The following is a 10,842-nucleotide window of genomic DNA, read 5'->3' as shown; positions in this document are numbered from 1 at the left end:
TGGCGGGAGGGGGCGGCCCGGGGGAGCCCCCCGCCGCGGCCGCGGGGTGTGGCGGCTCGGGCGGCCCCGTCGGGCGCGGGACGCTGGGGTGTCGGGGGGGAGCGGGTGGCCGAGCCTCCGCGCCGCCTGCCCCTGCTTCGTGGCCCGGCGGGACTTTGCCGCGGCTGGCGCATCGGGTGCGCGAGTGGGTGCGTATTCCGTTATTTTTTAGTGGTATGTTTTGTCCCGGTCCACCGGAAATGAGAATCTGGCCATTTGCAGCTTGATTCTTTAGCCCAAGCTGTGAAGATTCATGCTCTTAACTTCGGAAATTATATGTCTCTGCTACTAGCCAAAATTGTGTGCGCCACGCTTGCTATATCGAGTACTGATCTGCTTGAGGGGGAAAGAGTGTGCTTCGCAGCACCAAGGAATTGCAGTATATCCTACAGTTACCAGTTCTCCAGACTTTGTCCCATATTCGGAATTCAAGAGGCTGAAGACTGTATGCTGAAGTAAGCAGTTTCCCTGATGTGTCCTAAGTCAGCTTTGCAGACAGTACAGAGATCCCAAGCTATTTTAAGTACCTGAGCAGTGGAGCTCTGTGCAGTTAATTTATTCTACTGGGACATGCTGATGTGAGAAATGGAGTAAATTATGTTGTGTCAAATTCTGCACTAGAATCTGATGATTCTAGACCAACATAAAAGCCGTTTGTGCACCCCCAAACTACGTAGCAGCCTAAGAGGTGAATGTACCTACAGACTACATACAGAGGGTTGCTCTTTGCATACCTGGGTATTAGATGCTCACAACATGAAAACCCCAAAAGTCTGCCAGAACTCATTTTCAGAAAAGCTGTCATGGTCGCAAGCAGCTCCAGCAGTACCTCTTTTGATCCCTGATCTGTCTTTTCCTTTCTCCAAAGGAGAAGTTGCATACACAGATTAGCTTGTCTGTCTTGACACTGATCTTTTTTCTTTGGATATGTCAGAATATAGTGCATGTACTCATGACTTAAAAAGTAAGGAAGATTTAATACTTTTTTTTTTCCTTTGGCTGGTCTGGAATGTCATTATAACCCACTGTAACGCCTCTTAGCCCTTTTCAGTTTCATTCCCTCCAGATACACCAAACCCAGCGCATATCCCGGGTCCCTTGAGGTTTCAGCTGTCTTAAGTCAAAAAGCTTCCCAGGCAGATGGAATGTGTAACAAATACATGGATCTGTTAATCTAATCAACATGATAGCTTAGAAAGTCATGTCAGCAGCTAGGCCCTGATTCAGGGAAATATCTGCTTACTTCAGTACACTTTCTCTCAATAGAAGTGCTCCCCAACTTGGATATGTGATTACATTTATTTCCTAACTTCCCAAGTAGTTTGCTTGGCAATCTTAATGTTATTCTAGTCTGTCAACCATTTAATGCTATCATTTTTCAAGTTGTATTGTGGGCAATTTTACAGAGAAATCTGCGGTTAGTATGCTACTTTTGAATCTGTTATCAGATTTAGATCAAAGAGGGTTTTTTAATTAGAATTCACATGGATAAAATAATATAAACTCACAGTTTTACCCCAGCAGGTCATTAGGTGTGATCCAGAGCTGTCATGTAAGCTACAGCAAGGATTCTTGAAAAATTACAGTGCTCAAAATTGTAGTGGACAGGGGGTTGCAGGACAGGAAAAAAAGAAAATATACCAAGTTCTAAAATTTACCTGGTTCTAAATTATGTCAGGGATAAAAATGAGCATTTTCTATTTTTGTCTTTTACTGAGATTCAATTTTGTACCTGGAAATTGTAGTTATACAGAAAAGCTTACAGATACTTGCAGATCCAAATACCTAGGAAAAAAGGAAAATGATGGTAAAAATCTGCATTCTGAAGATTTGAAAAAGGCAGCTGTGATCCTGTATCTGAGCGGAGGCTGAATTTTGATACTGAAGTCTCTAGTGCAATTACTTCCATGTTATTACAACACATTTACCTTACAGTGATTTTCACTGAGAACAGACCAAGATAAACAGTGCAGATGGTGGAGTTACGGGGGTAAACTTGATTGAGGGAGATAGAAGTGGGCACAGGTGGTATCACTTCTTTCTCAATTAGTATTTTTGTCTAGAAACAGAGGTGAGAGTGGGGCACTCTCTTTAAGTGTAGCGTGGAGACCAAATTAGCATGAACCAAATTAGGTGGTTCACTGCAGCCTGGTATGGCGTCATCCGGAGGTTGCCTGGGATCTCCCTTCAAAGAAGGTAGCCCTGTGCCTTCGTGGGTGTACTCACGCTCTCCACCAGGTTTCCCTGAGCAGAAGATCAATGTGGAATTGTTTTGTTCGTGTTATAGGGACTCTGAGTTAATGATGGCTGAACAAAATATGTGTGTGTGTGTATATATATGTGTGTGTATATACATATATACACATGCATGTGTGTATATATGCATGTATGTCGGAGTGGGAGGCGGACCCGGAGTAACGACGGAGTCTCAATGTGAGTATGATCGTTCTCCCTTTATTCAAGCTTTTACAGAGTCTATATAGACAGGCAATAGAGCATATGCTAGCAACAGCTATATGATTGGTTTACAGTCTCTGTTCACACGCCTAAAGCGGATATATGATTGGTGCAAGGTTGCTATTCATGTGGAGGGGCTTGTCGGCCCCCTCCCTTACTTGTTTACCACTACTTGTCTTCCCCCTTTGTAATGGTCTAGGAATGCTCAAGGACAGTTCGCATAGACGTGAGGCCCTCCCTTCATCATGAAGGCAGGATTGCTCACTTCTAAGAGATCATGCCCTCTCTCGCTTAACCATTCTTCCACAGTTCCCCCTTCTTGTTTATGAGCAATCCAGGCGTGGTGCACTACTTTCAGCAGAGCGTTCTTCAGGCAGCTTAATACTACACAGAAGCACAAACCTACAATTATAAGTATTAGTAGAATGCGTAAGCCTTCAGTAAGCAACCCTATCAGCCACTGTGGCAGATTTCCAAACAGGTTAGTTAACCATTCGTCTAATAGCCCATGGTTCTGACGGATTTTACTTGTGTGCTCCTTCAACCACTGCAACTGTTTGTGAATGGATTCACTATGATCAGACAAATTCATGCAGCACATACCTTCAAAATCCTCACAACCATGACCTTGAGCTAATAACAAAAAATCAATTGCAGCCCTATTTTGCAGAATAGTATGTCGCAGGCTACCTTGGTCCTCTAAGAGGCTCTCTATTATCTCAGTGGTGACGTTAGCTTGCTTCTCTGCCCAGCAAGCCAATCGTCCTGTTTGATTTAAGGCATTGCCTGCTGTTGCCCCAGGCACAAAGAGAGACAAAAACACTCTTTCAGTAGGGCTGAGTAGGGTAACCTTATCATTACAATTTGGTGAGAGCCCTATGGCCGCCCGTTTACTACGGGTGGCGGTCCTGTTCCCCATTATATTTTTCCACCAATTTTTATCTGGTGCCAGCAGTGTCAATTTACCAAGATAACATGGACCACCCATTACGTTTTTCGGAATTCCCTGCCAGGCCCTGTCACCACATATCAAAAAGACGTCTGGTGGAAAGGCCTTTGGGGTATTATTGTTCCAGATTGGGTGCCCCCCTTTTGCCTCAGCTCCAAGGGCTCCCAGCCCTTGACAGCTTGTGCCATTGGTGCCACAGAATGAATCACGGTTTTGATAGTCATAATAAGCTGCTGTTGGGGTGACATCTGTCCACCCTGTCCAATTAAGTAACTGGTAAGGGTGCACGCCAGTGAGGGCAGGTCCTCCAAAATATATACATGTTTGAGTCCAATTGTCTGACATATTCCCAATTTTCATTGACCCCAACAGGTTTAGCTCCTGTGGATCCCATGGCAGTGTTCTATTCAGGCCTGTAATGAGTGCAACACTGCAGTTAGCGGTCGACGGACTGCCGCTGCAGTGTCCCGTGCTGTACTCCTGGAAACTGTTTACATTATAGCTGGGGACTCCTATTAGGCAGGTTCTAAAGGGTTGTGTAGCGGAAGCTAGGGACAAACAGAAGGCTTGTTGCCCTGTCTTATTTGCCCAGGTAACCCACATATTTTGTCTGGGCTCAATCTTGTGGAGAGTCATTACCACTGGGAACAGTATCCCCAGAATCAGGATCTCTGTCTTCTTGTTCACTAGATGAGTCATGGTGAGTCAAGACAGGCTTCACGTTCTTGCTGGGCACCCACACTGGACCACGATCTGTGGAGACACACATATAACCTCGACCATTAAAGACAACAGGGGCAGGCCCAATCCATATTCCAGAGACTGGGTCCCTATACATTACTTTAAACTGTGGTAACGTTGTCGTATTATTAAACTTAAGATTTTGGTGGTGAATGATCACCGGGGGTTCCTCACGGTCGCCCATGAGACAAAGATAGTTCAGGGTGAAGAGTGCGCGATGCAGCCTCTGCTGGGCCTCCGTCTCCTCACCCTTTTGCTTCCTGAGGTAGTCCTTTAATACTTGGTGGGTGCGTTCCACTAGCCCTTGCCCGGTAGGTGAATGTGGAATTCCTGTAACATGATCAACCCCCCATCGTGACAGAAATGCCCTAAATTTTTGGCTGACATAGGCAGGTCCATTATCCGTTTTTACACGCTCAGGCACGCCCAATATGGCAAAGCAGGCCAACAGGTGTTCACACACATGTTGTGCCTTTTCTCCGGGTAATGCAGTTGCCCATACCATCTTGGAGAAGGTATCAATGGTTACATGCACATACTTTAATCGACCGAACTCTGGAATATGTGTGACATCCATTTGCCATAGCTCTAGAGCCTTTAACCCTTTTGGATTCATGCCTAGTCCAATACCCGGGCCGTGGTTCCCACATCTTGGGCAGGCGGATTTTACATGTCCGGAATCCCCACAACGGTAACACCTTCCTCGGAACTGCTGGCCGGGAGGGCGTCTCGAAGGCTCTTTGTTCGCCCGCGGTCGACCTCTTTGAACTACGGCGGCCAACGGTTGTATCGCTTCCTTAACTGTGGCCTGGACCGTGCCCTGGACCGCCCCCTGGACTGCGGCAGCAACTGTGGATCCCTGCCTCTGAGCCTCAGCTCGCTCCACTCTCAGCAGCATCTCTTCCACTCCAGCCACTTTGGGTAAGCTGGCCAACAATTGTTTGGTTAGTTTGTTGGCATTGTCGAAAGCCAGCACCTTGAACATTTGGTTTTTGCTCTCCTCAGACAAATCAGGGTGGTGCATGATTGCTTCCCATAGTCGGTCTATGAAGTTGCTATATTTCTCCGTGGCCCCTTGAAGCAGACTGCCGAAAGACGGGCTGCTTCCTCCTGGCAACCCGAGGAATGCATCCAGTGCTAGGCGCGCGGACAATTGCAGCATATTTGGCGGAAAACCAGATTGAGTCGTATAGCTCGCGTATGGTCCCTCGCCCGTCAGCATGTCAGGGGTCACTCCCCTCAACGGGTCGCCGTCCCCTTGCCGGCGCATCGCCTCCTCGTTGCACCGCTGTTGCCAAGAGGCAACCCATAAAAGGTATTGTGTAGGAGTGAGCAAGAGTCTCATCAGATTTTTACAGTCATATGGACACATGAGATCAGCCAAAAAGATCCAACTAACTATTTGTCGAGTGGCCTCCGACTTGACCCCGTATGTGGAGACGGCCGTACGGGCCTGCTGCAAGATCTTCCAATCATGTGGCTCCCATTTTCCCTGCCCGTGCTGGTGTAATATCGGAAATGCCAGCGGGGCGGAACCGCCCACCCCTCCGGTGGCTTGCCACTGGCCTTCCACTATAGCGTTCTTGATAATAGCACCCCAGCGAGACTCCTTTGGAAGCTCGGCGAGGGGATTTACTAAGCAGGGAGGGACTTGTGTCTGCAGCTCTACCTTTTTCAGACGTTCCGATAGTTCCTGCAGCACTCTTACGGTTTCTCCTGGTGACGGCGGCACTTTATTTCTGGTGTCAGGCGTGTTATCCCCTGAAGACTCGCTGGACGAAAGCAGCGGGGGGTACTCTGATGGAGTCTGGCGTGAGCGGGTTGTTTCATTGAAGGAGGGTAGAGGCGGCCGCTGAGGTGGCGTAGACAGCGGCAACGGTGGATGCAGGGGACTGTTGCTAGGCGGCGGCGGGGGGGGAGCACTAGGAGGGGGTCGGCATTCCTTTCCTCCCAAGTCTCTGAGGTCAGCAAGGGGCGCGGCCGCCGCCCCTCTCTGATCCTCCTCCGGGTGCGCTTCCGCGTTTGCCTCAGAGCTCGGACCAGCCGGCTCTGAGGAAACCTCCGCTTTCTGGGACGCAGCGGGTGACGGCGCTGACGATGCCCCCCCCTCAGAGTTCTCCCGCGCCCTTTGCAGTGCCTCCTCGACAGTCCGGTACGCTGGGCCCGTGGGCCCCCTGATTGGATGCGGTCCGAAAAACCGCGAGACCAGGCCCGGCCTGCTCGGAGGGGGCCTGGTACTGGAAGCTCCAGGGCCCAACATTTGGACAACTGTGGACGCTGCTTCCCTTTCCGCCTTCATTGCCATTAAAGTCTCTAACACGGTGTTCCAAAGTGCGCGAACAGCCTTTATTTCCTTTTCCTCCTTCTCGCCTCCCTCAATCGTCTTCTGCCACATTGTTCCCCCAAAGTCTCGCCACTCAGACACCGAAAACAACAGGTGGGTGTCAGAAAAGTGACCCCAACGCCGTCCCAACTTGATCAAATCGTGTACCTGCTTCGCCGGGGCATCTATCCCTCTCTTAGAGAGGATTCCGGCGAGCAACGCGGCCGCAGCGTCAGTTTCCATTGCTGCACCTGAGAGAAGGGGCGCGACCCCACACCAGTGTCTAGCCTGCTGCAGTTTGGGCTAGCACCTCTCTCAGCCAAGGTTTCCCACTCCCCTCCTCTAGCTGCTTACCGCAGTCTCGGAGATCTTAGTCGAGCTGAACCATCCTCTGCTACCAGATGTCGGAGTGGGAGGCGGACCCGGAGTAACGACGGAGTCTCAATGTGAGTATGATCGTTCTCCCTTTATTCAAGCTTTTACAGAGTCTATATAGACAGGCGATAGAGCATATGCTAGCAACAGCTATATGATTGGTTTACAGTCTCTGTTCACACGCCTAAAGCGGATATATGATTGGTGCAAGGTTGCTATTCATGTGGAGGGGCTTGTCGGCCCCCTCCCTTACTTGTTTACCACTACTTGTCTTCCCCCTTTGTAATGGTCTAGGAATGCTCAAGGACAGTTCGCATAGACGTGAGGCCCTCCCTTCATCATGAAGGCAGGATTGCTCACTTCTAAGAGATCATGCCCTCTCTCGCTTAACCATTCTTCCACACATGTGTGTATATATATATATACACACACACACACACACACACACACACAGAGTAAATAGGCTTATCAATGCAAACATAGTTTTCCAGAGCTGCTGAGGCATGCAAGAGTGTGTGAAGTTCTGGATTTAAATTAGTCTTTTCTCTTGAATCAGAATCAAAGAAGATGGGACACAAATCTACCTAACCTATTCTTTCTGAAATAATGGAGGAAGATAAATTTTGTTTCTGTATTTTGACTATCTTTTATCGTCAAAATTACACTCAGATCCATGCATATCGAAAAAGGAAAGAACTAAAGTGAATTAAAAGGGAGGAATCTAGGTTTTTTTAAACCCAAACAATAACGTGGTGAAGCTAAAGAGTTATAGATGAGGAGACACAAAATGAGTGCCAAAAGCTCTAGAAAAGAATCTCTTGAGATAGATAGCTTTTTTTTTTCTCCTTTACATTAAAGAATGATGATATTGAGTGTGCCAGAAATGCCTGCTATTTTGCAGAAGTCTTTTGACTCTCTGCACTCCTTCCTATAGACTGTTGTGGGTACATCCAACATGTCTACACCGCTGCTTCGGAGAATACCATAACCACATTTAGTCTGTGTCTGAGTGGTGTAAATGTTGTGATACTCCTTCTCCTCAGTCTGCACTCCTCCAGCAAACCCGCTGCCACAAGTTCTAGGTTAATGGCCTCAGACAGCCCGTTTTCTTAGGCATAATGGGATTCCTCACAACAAAAAGTAAAGCCTGTTTATTCAGGAGCTGGAGCTGGCCTTAGACCTTTAGGTTATATCTCTACTAGTAAATTCAGTGTGCTCAGGAATGTTTCCTAGACATTAAAAACACCAGAAAGCACAGAACTGTCCACATCTCTGCTAGTAAAACCTCTGCTTCCTTCACAAACTGCCTATTGCAAATGACCCCCTGGACATTGCAGTCCCTGAACTGCCCCGAAGAGGCTGCTGGCCCGAGCAGGGCACAAGGCATGCCGGCACCATCCCAGCAGCGTAATGCGAGGGCTGGCCATGTGCCAGCACGGTTTACGTTTCTAGGAAAGAGGTAGCCTTATAGGACAGAGCCATCACAAACTTCACTTCCTTCAGCTTGAATTGTATCTATTCATCTTCCACATTGCTCCTAGTAGCATGAAGATAGAGAATATGTTGTAAAATATACAAATCACCATCTTCCACAAATCTGTGCTCTTTGAGAGCTTAGAGATGCGAAGATGTGTTCGTGACATCACTTATTACTGCTCAATGTTCAGATACCATGGTTTTGAGGACCATATTTGCAGTAAGACTAGCTATATAAAATACATTTTTTAATCCCCTAGCTATATACAAAATAAGTTTTAAATCCCCTGGATATGTCTATCTCTCTGTATGACTTTCTGCAGTACCATCTGAACTTACATATGATGTAATAAAGTCAGACTTTTTTTGTTAGGCTTGCTTGCTTACCTCCCATGCCAGATTTTCAAAGGAAGTACTCTTTCTCTTACCTCCTTCCCGAGCCTTTTACTAGTCTTCTATTTTCATAAAAAAGGAAGTTTAATTTTTCCCTAAACAACATGGAATCAAAGTTTTAACTAATTCATTTTTCATATTATTACTAATAATATTTTAATTTAATTTTAAGAATAGGCAAATCAGCTAGTTTTTGGTGAAGTTCCCCAATAGCCTGTGGATTTTTGGCAAGGGGAAGTTTTACCCAAGCTTCTGGACACGCACAACACATGTATGTGATAACATCGCAGGTCATTATGTAAGAGACAGCGTAATGTGTACCTAACAAAAATTTGAATTTAGGAGAAATTTTATGGTTTGTTTTGTGAATTTAAAAATTTGCATTTATATGTAAGCATACATAGTTGCAAATAAAAAGGAACTTAGAGAGGCCGATTTCCCTGGCCAATTCACTACCTCAGCTCCCCTTTACCAGAAAACGAAGCTTTGCGTTGAGCATCGTACTCAGAATCATCCTTAGTTGGAATCACGGTTTTTGTTTGACACTCAAGCCAGCTGGTGGCCCATACTTTGGCGGTTTGCCCTTCCGCCTCCTTCACGCCTTCCTTACGGAGCCCCTGCCCAGCGCTTCTGCCTCTCCCCGGACTCCAGAGCTCCCCGGTCCTTGCCCAGCCTCCCCAGCAAGGGGACTTCTCCCTCCCGCCCGCCGCCGGCTCCTGCTCGGCAGGGCCCCGGGCAGTCTCGGGAAGCCTCGCGTCCCCGACGGAGCGCGGGCCGGGCTCTGTGCTCCTCCCAGTTTTACGGCTGAGGAGCTGGGATGATGCTGGCATGAAGGCGATGAAGTCCAGGTGCCCTTGAAGGCCCAGCTTTCCCCAGGAGTGGCAGCTTTCTTGGAAAAAACAGCTTTCTGCTCACCACCGGTCAGCGCAGCATGTCTGCATACAGCAATGCCAGTTCTTTGTAATTCAACTGAAAACAACTGTTAACCAACCATGCGCAGAAAAACGGATGACCAAGTGCTTCATCTGTGTGCCTTATTGCTGGGCAAAGAGGAGTGTAGGTGTTTTTTAATGAAAGGGCGTGTGTGTGATTAAAATGTAAACAATTGAGAGCATGACTAAAATCAATTTCTCATAAGTATAGTATTACACCTTGCTAATTTTCATTTATAGCATCTGCAGATATGTGTCACAATATATGATGGAAAAAATAACATGCTTTTCAGTGTGTCTCAGACTATTTTAAAGCACATATATAATAACCATCATAATTTGAAGAATATTTGCAGGAAACTTATTTAGTAAAGTAATGCTGTTAGCCATTCTGGCAAAGTTAGTATAATGTAATAGGATATCATGGTTTTGGAAGGAATGAGCAGGAATGTTTCCTAAACAGGAAGCCCTGCACTTGTGTTTTGAGGGTGTTTCCCCAGTTCTTTTGATCCAAGTTATAATAATTACCAAGTTTATAAAAAGTATCATCACTGTCTTTCAGAAAGTTCACTAAGATGCACAATCATTTGTATCCTACAGATGTGGAAGCTGAGGCACAGTAAAGTTAAAAAACTCAGCCAAAGTCTAATGCAGGATCTCTGGTAGAAGTGGAAAATAAAAGCAAGACAAAGCTGATTTGAAACCATTGCATCATCTTAATAGTCTGAAGTTTGTATTTCAGGGTTTTCAAAATTGGAATTATTTTTCACTTATTTGAAGAACATCCAAGTACAAGGAGTTTTGAATAGCAACATGCAAAAATGCCACTACAAAAGTGTCATCTGTGTTGGGCAGGTCTCCGATAGGAAGGAACCATATGTCTGAATTCCCAATTCTGAACAAGTAAGAGAAGGCCTTGGTAAATCTGTTTACTGGGACCTGTAAGAGAAGATAACATAGCTCCAGGAAGAGAGTTCTGAGAAGATATTTCATTTTCTCTTGGCCCTATTCTCAGTCTTTTGTGTCATCAATTTCCTTTTTTTTTTTTTTTTCCAGAGTTTAAGATGACAACACCATGCAACAGATATGGAGAAACCTCTGCTGCCTATTTTTGTCCAGGAAGGGAAAAATAGACAAAGAAGAGCAGCTGAGTAAGA

This window comes from Apteryx mantelli, chromosome Z, assembly GCF_036417845.1.
Source record: "Apteryx mantelli isolate bAptMan1 chromosome Z, bAptMan1.hap1, whole genome shotgun sequence".
NCBI classification, from domain to species: domain Eukaryota; kingdom Metazoa; phylum Chordata; class Aves; order Apterygiformes; family Apterygidae; genus Apteryx; species Apteryx mantelli.
The sequence above is the reverse complement of the archived record's forward strand: the minus strand, read 5'-3'. Positions refer to the sequence as shown.